Source organism: Grammomys surdaster, unplaced genomic scaffold (assembly GCF_004785775.1).
Source record: "Grammomys surdaster isolate TR1022 unplaced genomic scaffold, NIH_TR_1.0 136, whole genome shotgun sequence".
Classification (NCBI taxonomy): domain Eukaryota; kingdom Metazoa; phylum Chordata; class Mammalia; order Rodentia; family Muridae; genus Grammomys; species Grammomys surdaster.
Genome location: NW_021604594.1, coordinates 8,541,362 through 8,560,159, shown reverse-complemented (window position 1 = coordinate 8,560,159; position 18,798 = coordinate 8,541,362).

The window sequence follows — 18,798 nt, the reverse complement described above, 5'->3', positions numbered from 1 at the left end:
GAAGGGTTGGAGTAGAGCTATAGTCTGAAGGTTCAAGGCCCTGGGAGCTCCTGCCTCACGGGTAATTGAAACTTTGTTCTTTTACACTGAGCAGCTCAGGATCGGCTGCACCTCAGCAGGAGCCGGGACTCAAACTGATCAGCAGCTCAGAGAGTATTAGCACAGTTCGGTTCCCCAAAAACTCTAGATTCTAAAGTTTAGAAGACTCACTGTTGGCACGTGAGGAATGGAATTAACGATGTATGGATCCCATGTTCCACTTAATTAAGACATCTTTGGCCTGAACTTTCCTTGAAAAAATAAAACAGTTTATAGACTCCTTAAGACAATAACGATCCTGGAGCTCAGGTTTATTCAAAACAAACTTGTGAGATTTTGGAGGCTGTAGGATCAGATATGTCACAGATGGTCACAGACTATTTGACCCTGTTCCTCGTCTCTCTCGGTGCCGTCTGCTCAAAGACCCTGGGTGGAAGTCACAGTTACCTTCAATCTTACTCGAAGGGTGAGGGAAGATCATTCAAAAGCCAGGCTGTGGGGACTGGTCTGGAAGAACGTTTGGGTGATTTATGATGAAGTGATCATTCTAGGGTCTAATAGGATATGCTGTGTACACCACGGGCTTAGTCATTTATAATTAACTAATTTCCTTCAAAAGTGTTTACTAATGACATATTGATAATATGGATTTGAAAAGTACATCTGTGGAATGTACCAATGTTTTGTGAAAAATGACACATACTACATGTGTGCATGTCAGTGCAGGCACACTTCGGAAGGACCGCCAAGAAATCATGAGCTGTGGCTTTCTTCTGGGAGGAGTGAGACAGAGCCACACAGGAAGGAGACATTTTCTTACTATCGTGTACCTTTCTGTTCTCTTTGAATTTTTGTTACATACCCTAAAATTGTCACTGGTTTGCATGGTGACATTCAATATATCCCTTTTTGTCATTGTTGTTATCTTGCAGCACCATACATTAATTTTCTTTTATTGTTTAAAAAATTATGTGGATGTATGTCTATGGATAGGTACGTGCACATGAGTGCAGTGCTCACAGGGTCCAGGAGAGGGCACTGGATCCCCTGGTGTTACTGATAATTGCAAGCTGCTTATTGTGGGTGCTGGGAGTTAAGTTTGGGTCCTCTGCAGGAGCAGCAAGCACTCTTAACTACTGAGTTGTCTCTCTAGCCCTAATGCAGCTATTGTTAATGTGTTTGCAGAGAGCACTGTGATGGTTGTGGGGGCCTTAGCTAGACCCCGAAGGCCAGATGTCTTAATAATTTGTGATGATACAAGCAGATGCTGGCAGTTAGGCTTTGTTTATTGTGATAAACAACCATTAAAGGAACACATCTGGACAGCTACAAGTCCTAGAATGCTCCTTCCTGCTGGGCATCTTTTACTGGCCACCCTGAATGGGCATGGGATTGTGCCCTTTCAGCAAAAGACCTAATGGGATGCATTTCCTTTGCTGTGTTATTACTTTAGCTTTGTTGAAAATTTTGCATTAGACTGTCTCTCTGTTAAGTGAAGATTTGAACTAAAATGCTGTGCTAGGCTTCAGGAGATTAGGCTAAAAATCAAAACAGAGTCCCTCATGCAGAAGTTCTATGTCCTCTGCCCTAGACAAACCTTCCTCTTCGCCTCTAGGCAGAAATCAGTAAATCAGTATTTGAGAAGTAACAACAAAATTCCCACCCCGGCCAGTTTCTGTGGCAAGGATGGTCACTGCTTTAACCCTTACAGAAGGTGACTTGAGGGAATGCGCTTTCCTGTGCTACACATCTGCTTGCTGACTCCTGGGGATTTTTCATGTTTCCACAGAATTTCAATCATGTGTCATCTCTGCTCACACATGTCTTCACCACATCCAAATGAAGTAGGGGACGGGGTGGACACACTTATCTTTATTTTAAATAAATGATCACATTCAATTAAAAACAAGGTAACACCAGAATTGGGCTAGTTACTTTTTGTAAGTAGATCCCTTGAAATTATTTTAATAAAGCATGCTATTAAGCATTTCAAAACTTCAGTTTAAAAAAGCAGTGTTTTATTTATGAGAACTGTATAAGCATATTTAAGTATCATACAAAAATAAAAAAACATAAAGATACAAATGGCAAGTAAATGGTATTAGTCTGATATAAACTCTTCTCTGCTCTTGGCTTTGCTGCTTATTGTTTCTAAGACCCTACCCTGCCTATACTTCCTTTGAAATTGCTCCTTGAAGTGACCCCCCCATACACATCAACCCCTCCTACCTTTTATGGCTCCATTGGGTGAAGCTTTCAAGAAACCATGTCTACAATACTCTCTGGTTTGTAACTCTCAGATATAGCAGTATTTCTGCCCACTAACCAGAGGAGATGGCTCATCAGAGGTCTCCCCTTTCACAGCAGGGAGATTTGGCTCCCCTTACCAACTCTTGTTTAACTACTGGGTTTTGGGGTAGGAGTTACAAAAACTGAGCCATTATACTGAAGTGTTGAGAGGACTGGTGGGGGAAGGTTTTGGTGACACAAATGGAGGGCCAGTAGCAATAAGATTGGAATTAGAGAGAAGGCCAGTTTAACCGGTGACCAAAATGTTAATCAGTACAGTAAAGAAAATAGCAGAATTTCTGGACATGAAGAAGCTTGTAATACCAGACACAAGCAAACTAAAAACTGGTATTTTGATTATTCACTGGCTTCCTACAATCACTAATTCTAGTAGTTTCTCCACTGTCTAATATGTCGGGATAAACTCTTAAGCCATGGCTCCTATTGTGTTTCCCCTTCTAGTCTTCAAGGTTTCTGCCTTTGAAGAGAAAAAGCTAACCCCCCAAAATGGGAGGAAGCAGAAAAGGTGACCTGAAGGGAGATGTTGGAGACATGGCTTCCAGAACTGAGAGTCCTCTGGATGGTCATGACAATGTGCATGGTTGCCCCTGGTGACATGGCTATTTGTCTTCTATGCCAGCATAGGACAATCTGGATGAAGAAGGATGCTGAACCCTGGGCTGGTGTTTTTGCTTCTTGGCAGCCAATTTCTGAAGGTACAGGCAAAGAGGGACTTACTGCCATTTGCACTGGCTCTCTCTGCCTTGACACTGGTCCAGCAGACGGGGAATAAGTTAGTTTCATCAGCTTCCTGGCCTTATTTCTCTGAGCATAATTCCTTTAAGTTATTGTACTTTCCAGAGACCTGGTCTTCAGCTTTACAGGGCACAAACCCATCTGGGGCCAAAACGACGACGAGGACAACAACAACAACAACAACAACAAACCCAAACAACAAACAAACAAACAAAAACCAAGACAAAACAACAACAACAACAAAACCTTCCAGCAGCACATGACTATGCTGAAATGGATATGCTTTTCTTCTTCCAATCATTCACACATGCCTGCGGCATGAATTCAAAGTGCTCTCTTCAGATAAAGACTTCTCACTGTTTCCAATCACCTCCAACAATGGGTACAAAGCCTTTAACCTCTCCTTGTACAAATGATAGAGCTACACTAAGCCACTGTAACCAGCTTTCAGTGGTCTTTGTCATGATGCACTCTTCCGACTGTGAGTCCAAGATGAGAAAGCCGGTCCAGCTGACATGGAATACGCATGTTTCAGCGCCTGTTTAAAGCACAGTCACACACCGACAAGTCTTTATGGAAGCACACGGATGTCATTACTGCTCTCACATTTTGGCTTGGAAGGAAACGTAGCCGTTAACCACCTGAGATCTCAGTGGACAAAGAACACCGTAAAATTTTACGACAGTGAGACAGAAGGTTGACAACGTATGCATCATCGTAAATATGAGGAGCTAAGCTACGTTACATACTGGAGAAGTTCTGTCAGAGTTGATTAATATGGGTTAGTTACTGCCTGTGGGAGAAGATTCTGTTTCTTCTGAGAAATGTGGTAGGATCTGTGCAAACACCAGGTGCTGCGTCTTTGGTCCTCATCCTGCTGTGTTCAGACAATGCCAACAGGACTTCGTATACACTTTCTCTGCAACCATGGTGCACTGTGTTATTCACATTTTAGATCTCTGTGGCCAGCAGCAAAAAGAATCTTTTAGTTTTTGCTGTCTTGTTTTGTTTAAGACAGGGCCTTTGTAGCCCTGTCTGTAGCCAGTTAACCTTAAACAGGCCAGGTTTATAGGCATGTGCCACCATGCCAAGCGAAACTAGTCACCTCGAAGATATCTATCAGTGTCTCTCATGCTCAGAATTATATTTATGGGACAAATCCCACTCAGGTGCTGGGTAGAGGAAATGTGTTAACACTGAGAACCGAGTTGAGATCCAGAAGTCCTGAATGAAACCAAATGTTTTGGATGACAATTTTGGGTTGGCTTTTTATTAAAGCTTGCTCTCCTGGGGGCTGTAGACATCACAGATGAAACTTTCTCTGCTATATTTAACTGCTGTTAGTCAAAATACCAAGTACCTTTTTATGTTTTCAGAGTTTCCTAAACAGCCTAGAAACAAAGCAGAAGAGGGCAATATATTTCCCTTTATTCATGTAGACGCATTTCCAGAGATATTTCTTTTCAAATAGCTCATGAAAGGACTTGCCCAAGATTTTCACGGCAATAAAGAGTCTTGGGCATGAATCCCTCAGCTACCTTCTAGGTGTCTAGCCCTTGAGTGATGCTATCACCTTCCCAGGTCTGTGTTTCTTCTGGACAAAACAAAAGGCACAAAGTCACCACCCTCCTCTGACAAGTGAAGAAAAACTCTGCAGAAAGTCAGCGCTCTTACAGCGGGAAATGTCCGATGTCGTATATTTTCTTTAATAAAGACTAAGCTGGCCGTCCACTAAACCGATCTGAGAATGTGACCTGTAACTCACAGTCTTAATTACAAAGAGGCAACGTGAACAGGTTCATTTAATGTGGTGAGAAGGAGCAGTGACCCTACCTGCCAAGTGCCAAGGTGGGAATAATTAATCTGGTCAATTAAAAAGAAATAGATAATTTAAAATGCGAAGGCATCCATGTGGTGCAATGCATTCTGCTCTCTGGAATTCCACGTTCCTGACATCAATTCTGTTCTTCTTCGTACATTTCCTTCATCTTTTGCTTTTGAAAAATTTATTGGGCCATGCTTGAATCAAATAGAAAACTCCTTCTGTGCTTAAAATTATGACCCATTTCTGTCTTGTATTCTGAAATATTTATCCATTCTATTGTGTATTCTAGAAATGCCCTCTGGGAACTGAGTCCCCAGTAACACCACAGCAGTGGGTCCCCCCCCACCTTGTAGGGCTATTATAGTTTACTTTTCCTTCAAGATTGTTCACCTATTTTTCTGTGGAATTTTCATACTTTAAAATTGCTTGAGTCTGAGCCACCCTGTCTGGCTTATCTAATCCCATTTATGATCCTATAACCTTGAAGCTTGCCACAACCTGGCTTGTCAACAGCAGATCCTAAATACATAGGGTGGTGTGTTTGCTTTGTGGAACAGGAAATTAGTCAAACGGTTACTTTTCCGCAAATGTTCATAATTCCTCGTGACATTTACAAGCCCAGGAGTAGTGCTTAGACACAAAACAATTTCAGAACACCTCAGGGAGAAGCGAGCGGTTATCAACAGCAAGGCGGCTGCACTTTGGTGTTTGTGAGCGTCCATCGAGGGCTTGGTTGCAGCGCCAAGGAGAATCCACAGGTGCCAACTCTGCTGCCAGAGTTGTGGGTTAATGTGACCTTGCTGCATGAGGACCAATGAGAAAAGAACCTATCAGTGTCTTAATCCTTCTCAGCTGGTGCAAGCCCAGGCCCTGGGCAGACGTTTATACCACTGCCATTGTGATCACAGCAAAGCTTAAAAAAAAAAAGCGCAACATCTGGGGTTTTCAGTCTGCTCAAAGGAAGGCTTTTTATGGTGAGAATCTGAGTTGTTCCAGTCACTAAGGAAGGGAAATTCTCATCTAAAAGAACCACAAAAATCCAACTCAAACGCTTTGGTGGTAAAGTACAAGGTTAAGGTCTCTGTTTCCTAGGTGTTAGACTTGGCAAGCCACACAGCGCTGGGGGGGAGTGGAGTCTGCGCTGGCCGAGCTCAGACTCAGTGGTGCATATTGTCAGCCCTGCAGGAGGCCCGCAGCGGCCATATGTGCCGAGCTGAGTGAAATGGGATAAACAGCTGCTGCCAGGAGTCTGACGCCTGGCAAGCAGGCTGGCCCAAGCCATCCTGTTTCCAAAATCAAAATCACCAGAGGGATTCCCTTTCCTGCAGTTCCAGCCAGTAGTTTTATAAAACCATAAAGCACCGCTGTATTGTGGTTTATAATAATCCCTTACATTTGTAAAGCATTTTACAGTTTACTAAGCACTTTACAGACGTTATTTCATTTGAGCCTTCTAACAGCCCCGGAGAGTAGCAAGGCACAACAGATACAGTGACTAGCTTTCCAAGGATGGAGAAAGGGAATCCTAGACTCGAACTGTGTGTGTCACTTTGGCCTTTGTCTCCTCACAACTGGCCTGGAGTTGCCCGAGAATACTTGCCCTTCCCCGGAACTCTTTTGGGAACTTGGAAGTCCGGGAAGTGACCGTAGCTAAAGTTATTGTGTGACTCCGCTTGGTTTTCTTTTGTTCATCAGTGGCTCAGCCATAGGTCTTTCTTTCCTTTGAAGACACCAGGGGAAGGAAGAAAGTTGGAAGGAGCAAGCAAGGAGCCAAGAGGGGCGGTGCATGCTGGGTGCCGGATCTGCTCTGCGATGGTCGTCAGAGCTTCAGGTTCACAGTCAGCATGCACCACAAAGATCAGCCAAGGTCACCTTTGCACAGAGGAACTGACTCATTGTCCTTTGTTCTCCAAATCTGTCACCATGGCACACTGCAGAGAAACAGGCCCTTCACCTGGAGTCTCTGGGCTTGCTCTCATGTGTCACCAGACTTATGGAAAAACTCTACAGGGACATGTACGGAAATCCCCTCTGACAGGGGAACGAACGAGTGGGAACTCAAGCCTGTGAGATGGAAGAAGGAAGGCATGGTATAGATGCTTCAGATCTTAGCTGCCATGACCCGTCATAAAGCGATCAGGGGTTGAGGAACACAGCACATTTTGGCTTTAGTATATTTACATTATTGATGCCAGCACAAGACTTGTACCAGGCAAAGTTAAGTAGGCGTGAAGATTTTATTCAAGGCTATTGCAGTTGGTGAGAGGCCAGAACTCAGTCTAAACTCAACTCTTCTGAAGCCAGGGGTATAGGATTTTTAAGCAGTGGGGTGAGAGGGAGATTGAGCCATCTGTTTGTTAAGTGGCTTCAGCCAAAGGAAGCCACCTTCTCATGTCTTCTCAACAGATGGTAGTCTCACCATTTCGATGCCAGGAAAGTTGGGCTTCCCTCCCATTACCACAGGATAGGGTATGTAGTTCAGATGTGAGAAGGATGGTCTCTCCTCTGATGATTGTGTTTCAAGCTATCTTGCCTATGTCCTTGAGAAGACATTCTTGGTTTATAAAAACAAGCAAGAGACTTTAAAAATGATTTAAATACTCCTCAGGTGTGGGTATAGCCAAGTGTCCTGTATTTAATCCATAGTACTAGAAAAAAACTATATATATGCTTGTGTGTGTGTTTTACAGTTTTTGGGGAAGGGACACATGTACCACAGCACAGTTGTGGGTGTCAGAGAACAGCACAGCTAACAGGACTCTGTTCTCTCATCCCACCATGCACGTTCCAGGGATTGAACTCAGATCACCAGGCTTGGCAGCAAGCACCTTTACCTGCTGATCTATCTCACTGGTCCCCAGAAACATGTATCTTAAAGGAACAGAGGAAAAAAATCACTATTTATTTATTGGCAGCTAATAACCATCTGTAATCCCAGTTCCAGGGGGATCCAACACCCTTTTATGGCCTTTGACTGCACTTCATGCATGTGGTGTACAGACATACATGCAGACAAAACATACAAACACATCAAAATAATTATCTCTTTTCATAGAACTCCTCTAACGGTGCATAGAAGCAATACAGCATCCACCCAAGGGACCTTTGTCCTTTGGAAAGAACTACATAGCAGAGGCAAAGTCAAGACTCTAAGTAATTTAGACTTTTCCCTAAAGCCCAAGAGAGATACACTTAAAGGTACAGATATTTTCACAGGAAGAAGACTCCTTGTGAATTTCCACACCCTACTTAGGCTACAACTAGTTCTTCAACCCTCAGGTGAACACCACATTCTGCCAGAAATCTCCACTCTCCCAAATCTCCAGTCCTTTACTCTGTGAGGTCACCCAAGACGTTGACAAAATGGTTAGTGACAGCCATCTAAGCTTCATAAAACAGTAAAGGCGGGAGGGCCTGTAATCTTCTGGTTGGATCATTTGCCGATCTTTCTACCAGGTGAGCAGGTGTGACATACCCTTCCCTCTTGTGTTGCGTCTGCTTCTCCATTCACTGACCACAGTGATTTTCAGCAATGTTGGTTTTTGATTGTTATTGAGAAGTGTTTCCCAAGTTCACAAGGAACCTTTCTCCTTTCCCTCTTTATCTTCTGTCACTCCCCTCCCCGCTCCTACTTGAAGCAATCAGTCCTGTCTTTGTGTAGAACCACATCTGGTTTCTTGTCCGCTCTGTTTCTTGTCTGTGTTGGGAGGAGCTTTAAGAGAGGAAGGGTGGTTCTGACCTTCCTCTTGTGCGAGGGAACATGTTGGCCAAGTTGCCCATTCTTGCTGTGGTCCATAGGCTCGGGACTGGAGAAATGACTTGTTGTTACAGTTAAATTGTATATTGTCTTTTCAAAGGCACCTCTTTCAGGGAGATGATGGCTCAGTAGGTAGAGAATTTACTGGACAAGCCTGAAAACCTGAGAGTGAGCCTCAGAACCACATTAAGCTGGATGCAGCCGTGCACTCGGGTGTATCTTGACACTCCTGTTCAAAGACGGGAGACAGAGGCAAGATAATCTCCAGTCAGCCAGCTTGGCTTATGCACTCATGGATAACAAGAGATACTCTATATCAAAACAAGGTAGGGGGCAAGAACGCCACCTGAGGTTCTGACACAAGCAGTGTGGCGCATGCATTCTCTCTGTTCCTTCTCCTCTCCCTCTCCCCACCTCTCTCTCATACCATTTTAAAGAAAAAAGTGGATGACTTTTGAAATCTACAGCAAATTCTGATTTACAGAAGATCAAACATGAAGGGTCCAGAGAAGTCTATACAAAATGATATAAAAACACCGGAAATGACTTGGTTGGCCACATATAATGCTTCCTGAGGCAAACGTGTGCTCAAGCAGTGTGAGATTAGGCTAAGCTTTGTTCTAGGCAATCTTTTCATAAGAATTCAATTGCTTTTTGTGTTAATTCTAAAATTAATTAGTTCTTAGAATATTGGGAATAGAAAGAACCCAGGATTCTGGATTTTTAGGGAAAGGACAAAAGATACTCTGGAGTGTCCATAAGACACAGACTCTGACCTGAAGCTTAACAGAGGCCAAAGGACCCAGACCTGCACAAGCTCACTGGGGGAAACAGCTCAGTGAGCCATGGTCAGGCGTGTTGAAAGGATTAACCATGGGCCAACAAGCTCTGCAGGAAGGCAAACAGACTTACAGAAATGTCTACCTGCATAATGGTTGAAACCCCACACAAAATATAAAGGCAGAGTTGCCTGTTCATAAATTATTTGGGATTTGACAGCACTGCTAGGAAAGAATTAAGCCAAGCATGTGCGGCCTTGTGTGACCATACTGGGTCCCGTAGCCACAGGTGCACAGTACCTCCTAATACGATTAACTCAAAATATGTAGGTCTATCTACATCAATTCCCCATAGCAAGGAGGAGAAGCTCACTGGGCTCACCCCAGAGCAAGCATGTGGACAGAAGAAATGGGTGGGTGGTCCTTGTTAGGGTACTCTGAATAAGGCTCTCTTCCTGGCCACACTCCTTCCCTTTCCTTCAGAGGGTCATTTCCTGAGAGGACAGTCCAACCATTGTCTGTGCTCGCCCTGGGGACACTTGACCTTATGCTGACACTGTTCCCACATTCCATTGCTTTCCCATCTCCTACCTTCTACCAAACACAGAACTTTATACGTGATTTTAAAAAATTGGCAAGTTTGGAGGCTTTTATAGATGCTGTAATTCCAAACTGCGATTACATGATGTCTGGCTTTCCCTGAGCCCATATTCAATATCCTGGAGCTTGGGGAGTTTTGTTGCATGGCTTCAGTGTGCACTTGGGGTGGGGCCCTGACAGGGATGGTGTCCATCCAGCCTCTTGAAATCTTCGTCTGTGGATGTGAGCTTAACACAGCTTCCTTTTTATTATTCTCTTGAATTATGTTTACTGCCACTGTTGTGGACCTTTGCGTGCTTTGTGTGCATAGGTTTGCTTTGAGACAGGGTCGTAACCCTCCTCACTATGTAGCACAGCCTGGCCCTGGAGTACCAGTAATCCTTCTGCCACAGCTCTTGAGTGCTGGGCTTGTTGGCACGAACTATGCTGCCTGCCTGCTTACAAGTTTATTTTATTTTTTACCCTATTTGTTATTTTTACTTCTCTCTCTCTCTCTCTCTCTCTCTCTCTCTCTCTCTCTCTCTGTGTGTGTGTGTGTGTGTGTGTGTGTGTGTGAGTGAGTGTGGAAGACAACTTTTGGAAGTCAGTTCTCTCCTTCTACCTTGGTTATGGGCCTTGAACCCAGGTCTTTAGGCATGCATGGAAAGCCATTCACTTGCGAAGCTCCCTCACCAGCCTACAAGGTACCAGCTACCCCAGGCTTCTGCTGCTGTGAGTTCCCTGTCATAATAAACTGTAACCTCCAACCATGAGCCAAAATAAACTCTTATGTAAAAAAAAAAAAGAAAAGAAAGAGAAGACAAATTCAAGTGCATTCACTTTCACAGTCTCTGACTCTCCTAGACTGTCTTTCACTGCAGTGTTCATGATGGAGTTCTACATTTGTGTTCTGATACAGCTGAGTTGTAATCTGTTCCATACTCATAAGTGTGAACCATGCTTATAGACGTAAAGAAAATGAAGGGAGAGTAAAGCAAGAAGCCTGAGAACTGACTGCAAGGAGAAGGTAAAGTCATCAACATTTACACGTGATGAGCTCCACAAACCAGGCAGCGCGAGCTAGTCTTTTGCTCTGCTTTTTATTTATGGAAAAGGGGAGCCTTGTCATTGAGATGACCTCCCCAAAGTTACGTGGCTCCCAGGGCATACTAACCAGGCTGTCGATGGCACTTCCACACAGACAAGCATGCTCCCATCTCCCTGTTAGTAACATGGCAGATTTTTCAGAGTTTATCATTCATTTGTGGAAGGTGGGAGCTGGAGCCCATGCTCTATAAAGTCCAGCTTTCCAAATGCGCACAGGGTGCACTCGAGTGGATGCTGCCTACTGTAAAATTAAAAAAAAAAAAACGTGTTGAGCATCAGACATTCATTGTTTTATCAAGACATTTACCATGGCAAACAGAGCCTTGTGAAAGCTGAATGCTGAGTTTCACACTGACTTGTGACTACCATACCGTCTGTCAGACTGACTCCAAAGCTTGTGGTTTTAAAGCTACTCAGAGAGAAGGCTAGGGTGCCAAGCAAGCAGGTGATTCTGCTCTCTGTAGCATGGTTCTTTCAACCCTTTCCAGGGAGTTTTGAAGCGTTGAGGCCCCCTCTACTGGTGGAATTTGTAATCCATCAAATAGTTCAATTTGGTGAATTGGATAAGGAGGATCCCGCCTCCAAATCAAACCAAACCAAACCAAACCAAACCAAACCAAACCAAACCAAACCAAATCAAACCGCTCACACCAGATCAGCAAAGAAAGAATTGTAACAAACTGTGAACAACTCCACCCCCACACTCCCTCTCAAGTTTGTAGATTAGATAGAAGATTAGAAGGTTTCAAACGATTATCTGATAAATCTGGTGTCGAAAACACTCAAGGACGTTCAGCAGTTGCTGGCAAAGTGTGGAGTTATTTTTCTGAAAACAGAAGTCCTTTGACAAGTACTCAATGATAGATAAAAATTACACTTTCATTTAGTGACTATCTTGACACTTGGAAGAAATTCTGTGTTCTGTTCACCTAAACCAAAGATTCCCAAACTCCAGCCATTCAGGTATCTCTGAGGTGCTCTTGTCAAAGCCAAGGACAGTGTATATTACTTCTTACAAATTTTCTTCAACAAAGCACCAATGAGCTCCCCCGTGTTATTGGGTGTAACACACTTTAGAGAGAGCTGAGGTAACAGACTTCATGCTTATGTTTATGACAACAGTCATAATTACATCCTTTCATTTATTTTTAGTGTTGTTATGATGATGATGATGTGTGTGTGTGCACTTGTGTGTGCATGTGTATACATCGTTCCAAAGTCAGTTCACTACTTCCACTGTGGGTCCTGGGTGTTGAACTCAGGCTGTCAGAGTGCCTTTGCCCACTGAGCCATCTCATGGCCCATGCCCTTAAAGGGGCAGCTTTCTCTCACTCCTATACCTGCTCTTTCTGGTGTTCCTTCTCTCCTTTCTCGAGGTCCCTCTTCATTCTATCCCCACATCCCTTGCTTTAATATTCATATTTTCTTTACATCAATGTGCTCAGGAAAACTCTCCCTGGGCACTATGTCTCAGTTCAGACTCAGCTCCGAGAAACTGCATAGAAGTCAACGCACATTTGATGAATAAAAAGATCGTTGTATTCCTGTCTTTCTCTGGGACTTGAAGGGGGTTTTTGTTGTTGTTGTTTTGTTCTGTTTTTTTTTTCCCCCAATTTTATCCTACAATCGGCTTTCTCTGAGGAATTGACACATGAACATGAAAGCTAAAAAACCAACCCCCCGAAAAAAAACCCAAAAAACCACCACCACCACCAACAACCCACCAAATGTTTAATGCAGTATCCCCTGAGGAGCAGGATAGAGGGTGTGTTCCTGCTCTGGTGCCCTGACAGCAGCCATACCTGTGGGAGACGTGGTGATGAGAGAGAAGCTCTGTCTGTGAAGTCGTTTCTCTTGTTCAGCATTCCTTGGGAACTAACACAAGCTTCGTTTCTCCAGGAATAAAGGTGACCATTGTTCATTTACTGCTGGGTGCATACACTCAATTTCCAGTTAGTTATAACCTACAGCGTGTTACCACTGTGAAACCCCAGTTATTCACAGTTGAGTATATGTTTAAAGCTGCCCCACAGAAGGTCAGTGTGGGAACCTCTCGTCGTGATGTGTGTTCCCTGCTTAACCTCGTGTTGTTTCTGTGGACCCGCAGTGAGTAGTGAATAAATAGCCTTTGAACACCCTTGTAAAAATTAAAAGAACGAAACAAAACAACAAATTCTGTGGTCATAAGAGCCCAGAAACATTTGCTTTAAATGTCAATTCTATAATACCGAGCCCAGTGCCTAAGTTTATAATCTCTTCTCCCAAAGAGAAAGATTCCTCTAATTTTCACTTGGTAATATTCGCATAGTACTTTAGAATATATATATATTTTTCTAAAATAACACAATGATCCAGACATGGAAAAAACTCAACTGCAGCTCTGTAATTCTCCAAACCTTTTTACTCTTAATTTTACTCTTTTACTTTCTTTTTACTCTTTAATTTTAGAAAATTAAGCATGTTCAATCTTAACAACAGCTAATCTTAAAAAAGACTAATATAAAAGACTTTGGGCCCCATGGGGAGCAGTGGGTGCTAGGCATTTACTGTAGCTCCCCAAAGGGGCTCTCTCTGATGGCAAGCAGATGGAACCCCCATGGAGAGGCAGGTTCCCACTGTGACTGTCACAGGCTGCGTGCTGCTTTGGCAATGACATCAGCTAGGAGATCGACAACTGGAATTTTAGATTTCATAGAAGGATTTTTGTTTTGGTGTGTGTGTGTGTGCGCACGCGCGCAGGAGGCAAGGTGGCAGTAGTAGTCTATGAAATCTAAGGACAGACACTCTTTCCTGGAAATCATACAAGTGTATGATTTATTAGTTTTATTCTATATACCTGATAATGACTCTAGCTCTCAAGGAAGGGTGAATTATAAGAATACTTAGAAATATGCACAAAAATTCATCAACCCCTGGGAAATACCTCAAATGTACTAATGAAAAGCTATTGTGCTGAGTGTGGTGGTGCACACCTTTAATGCCAGCACTCAGGAGGCAGATGCAGATAGACCTACAGAGGTTTCAAGACTAGCTTAGTCTACAAAGGGAGTTTCAGGCTATCCAGGGCTATATATTCAGACCATGTCAAAAAAGAAAAAAGAAAGAAAGAAGAGAAGGAAGGAAGAAAGGAAGAAAAAAGAAAGAAAGAAAGAAAGAAAGAAAGAAAGAAAATGAAAAAGAAACAAAGAAAGAAAAGAAGAGGAATTATTTTATAATGCTTGCTAAAGGTGATATGACATACTTTATTCTAGATGAGGCCAGAGCACAATCTTCACAATCTGTAGATCACTGTGATAGAAGTTTGCATTTAGGGAAAGAGATTGGGCTCAACTCCAAATATAGCATGAATAAGTAGGAATTTAGGGGTATGGATGAGGGTAGATGTCAATACTGGGTATTTTCTAAGAGGAAACAACAGTGGAAGAGAGGATTTGGCTAAACTAGCTGAGCAGGATTTCCTCTGAGGCAAGCCAGGGTGATCCAACAACCAGGGGACAGTTGGAGAGATGGACCCAATTATATTCTGGAAATGATTTGATATGAAAGAGGGAGGTTCTATCTGAATAAACTCATCAGAAGTTATTAAAACTGGAAAAAGACAGAAACAGGCATGGCCACCCAAAAGTCAGAGGAGAGTCTATAAAGACTGTGGTCAAAGAATACAACTCTGTCTGTGCTATGTGTGGTTGGTCTGAGTGCTTTCAGAAACCAAAAAGTCTGGCTTGAACAAATTTAAACAATGAGATAATTTATCCTATTTTATAGGAGACTCAGAGGTTGAGTTTAGCCCAAGGTGGGGTTATAGTAATTCAAAGATATCACCAAAGAGCCATGAGTTTTTATTTCTCCAGTATCTTCAGAATTTGGATCTGGCATCTGTTCTGGTCATAAGATGATGACAGAAGATTCAGATCTGCAGTGTTCAAATAAAGAAGAGGGACTCTTATATCTCCCCCTTTTGATGGATGAAGATGTTTTCCCAGCAACTTCTAGGATGCTTCCTGGATCTTAGCAGGGAATGACTTAGATGTCCCTTCCTACACAAATAAGGAAATGGTGGATTGCCGTATGTCTGGCTTAGACTAGCAGTTCTCAACTTTGGCAGAATGTTGGAAGCTGAAGAAAATGTTATCTGGATTCTACCCTCAGAAATGTCACTTTCATTGTTCTGGAAGGCAGTATGGAGCAATTTTAACAGCTTCCCAGATGATTATAATGTAAGCCAATGATTCTGAGAGCCATTGGATTAGACCCAATCAACACCTGAGACAAGGTGAGGAATGTGTACTGGATCCAAAATCTTCACAGCTGTTGAGTATTGCGTGTCAATACAGAATTTAAAGATGTACGAACACATGAATTCACACATAGGATTGTGGTCTGGTTGGAGAGAATCCATATTTGTAAAAAGATCAGATGAGCATGGTCTGTATTCAGAAGTCAACCTATTGCATTCAAAACTTCTTGTTAGGAACAGTTCTAGTGATGCATGCGTAGGATTTCTTTTGACTCTAACAGGGCATCTAGGGTAGGCAGTGATGGCGGTGAAGGATTTTAGGATGTGCTCCTATAATATGTGCTGCTTTCTCATGATTCTGAAGTAGAGGTGCTTAGAACACAGAAGGCAGGGGAGAAGAATCCTCTTTTCTTTCTGTAAGCTAGAGATGAAACTTCCATGTGGAAGATACCCTCTCTCAGATGGAGAGTCAAAGCTGAGGAAAATTTGTATGAGCAAACCTTATCAAACTGCCAACTTTCTAGATTTTTCTTTAAATCACAATTGCTACTCTGTTTAAGCCATGTAAGAGCACTGAGGCCTAGCTACTCCTTTAAGTCTCCATTTGTCTTGTCAATGTTTGAAATCTGTTCCAGTTGAAAACCTGGGTGTGTAGAGAAAGTTTTCTCTTCCCTGTAGTAGTGAATTATATTAACAAATCTTTAAAGAAAAGGGAAATGAGAATACTTGCAAATTCTGGAACCCTTCTTTAGGAAATAATTTCTGAGTGCATGTGTGTATGTGTGTGTGCATGTGTGTGTTGTCATTTGTTCATGAAGGCAGTTTCTCCAAGAGGTCAGAAGAGGACACTGGGTCCCTAGTAGCTGGCATTACTAGTGTTTGTATGCCACCAGTGGTGGGTGCTGGGAACAGAACTTGGGGCCTCTGCAAGAGCACTCCACCTTAACCACTGAGCTGTCTCCCCAGCTCCCCCCAGAAGCCACCTTTAAAGAGTTTCTGATATTGAATCTCACAGCAGGTTGAGGGTTCTTCAGATTCTTCCTATGAAAGTCAAAATGATTGCTGAAGAATTCTGAAAGGCATGCTAATTAAGAAACATAAGTTTTTTTTTTTACTGATTTTAAAGATATACACAGATGGATAAGATACCCCAGATGGAATACCTTAACTTCTCTACTTTGCTCCATGTTTTTGGTATGAGTAATTTAATTCTCAAATGTGTTATGCTTTGCCCTTCATCTTGCATAGGACACCCATGCGGGCACTACGGAGTTTGTATAGAACAATGTCTCAGCTACACATTAGAATCATCTGGGCAGGCTTAAAATTGATCCCTCCTCCATTCTCATTTCTATAACCTGAAACAATCAGAAGTGAGGTCATAGGCATCGCTGTACTTTTTGGTTTACCACTTAGTTCTGATGTGGAAGCCAAAGATTAATAAACGTGTGTATGTTTCAGGGGAGTAAAAATACCAGGGAACTCATCTTTAATATTGTTCTTGGTTTTTGCTCATTTCATCTGAAAAAGTCTAAGATAAAACTAGCAATCATCCTACTGACAAAGGGTTTTTGCAGGCAAATTTGAAGGTTTACAGAGCCTCAGACTTCTGCAGTGACGTAAACACTGTAGGGTTTGCTTCTCTGTGTTATCTTTTCTTCCCTTTCTCCCTCCCTCCCTCCCCATCCATCCCTCCATTTCACTTTTCTTTCCATCCTTCCTAGAAGCAAACAGCTTTATTGTGTCCACTGAAAGTGGAGTGTCCGACAAGCACTCAAAGAGAGTTCAAGGACTCTGCTCCGGAGGCCTCTCAGCCTGTGCACCTGAGATGCAGGGAGCCTCCTGACAGTTGTTTGAATATGTTTGGTGGCTGGAAACTATGATAAAAAATCACTGTCCTAAGGATCATAAAAAGTTATTTTAAATGAAAAAGGAAAAACTGGGAATTTAGCTCAGTGGAAGGATGCTAAGGTCACTGGTTTGGTCCCAGTACTGGGTGGAATAAAAAAAAAAAAAAAGAACCACAAAAGGAAGTGTTGGGAGCCGACTCTTAGCCGAAAGTGGCTATCATCTTTACAGCCATCTTGAGCCATATACCCTGACAAGAGACTTGTTTCAACAGCCTGCAATAGCTGAGCGCACTCTGATAAACATCTTGTTACACTGTTTAGTGCCCCCCAGCTGCCAGGTGCTCCTGGTATCCATGGCTACAAGGCACGTGACGTAGTGGCTTCAGTTGAGATTGTCCACGAGGGCAAGTCACGTGGTAAAGGGTATAAATACCCGGATTTCCTTTCTATTGAGGAGTGAGGAGTAGGAGGTAGAAAGTAGGAGGTAGTAGGGAGGAGGAGGTAGAAAGTAAGAGGTAGTAGGAAGTAGGAAGTAGAGGAAGGAGTGAGAAAGTGAGAGGTGTCAGGAGACTGAAGGAGTGAGAATATAGTAAGAAGAGAGGAGAATAAAGAAGAGACTTGAAGAGACGCCACCGGACTCTGTCTTGTATCTATCTTTTGCGTCTCTCGCCCCTTTTTTCCCCTTCCTCCGTCCCCACTCTCTCTCTTGCTAGACCCTGACCTGTGGACCGGAGCAGCAGAACCGGCCGGCCTTTACAAAGTAACAGAACCTGACGGCCGTTACAAAAGAAACGGCCGTTACAAGGAAGTGATAAGGTTGTATTGCAGTTAACCTACCACCAGTAATATGTGGTGTCCACTCAAGATCACTGAGCACCTTTGGAAAGTATATTGCATAACCTAGAGCAGTCCAGCAATGTACTTGTAACGGCATATCAAATAATTATTTTTATTAAATCACCAGTTACATAATCAGCAAGGATGCAGTGGAAGTCCTAGCTCTGGGAAAGTAAAGGTAGGCACCGATAGGATAATCTGAAGGAAAACAATATCTGAAGGGAAAACTATGTCAGCATGGAGGGAGCGTGGACAGTAAGCCAGAAGCCCTGGATTTCCATTCTCATCCCTCACTATTTGGCTCTTCTACTGTGGAGAAGTCAAGTTTATGTCTGAAACTCAGTCGTATGATTGTTGAGGTAAGCTAGTCTAAGCCCTCCCTGTTCTGGCTCTGTTATAAAATGCCTTCTATGTGCTTAATACCAAATTTGTATTAAAAGATTTAGGTCTGATCTATAAACATGTGTAAAAGATTACACATATGACTCCCCAGTTTATATTCCTCATGATTATTTCTAGAGTATTCTGATACTTTTGCCAGCCATCCCATCCTCTATTCTATGTTCATTATCAGGAAGGGTCTCTCTAGTCTCTGAAGTGGCTGGCAGCATCCCACCCAAACCATGTAGTTCTGAGGTCTTCTGTATTCTTTCAGAAACAGTTTAATAGCAATGACTTGCCGGGCGGCGGTGGCGCACGCCTTTAATCCCAGCGCTTGGGAGGCAGAGGCAGGCGGATTTCTG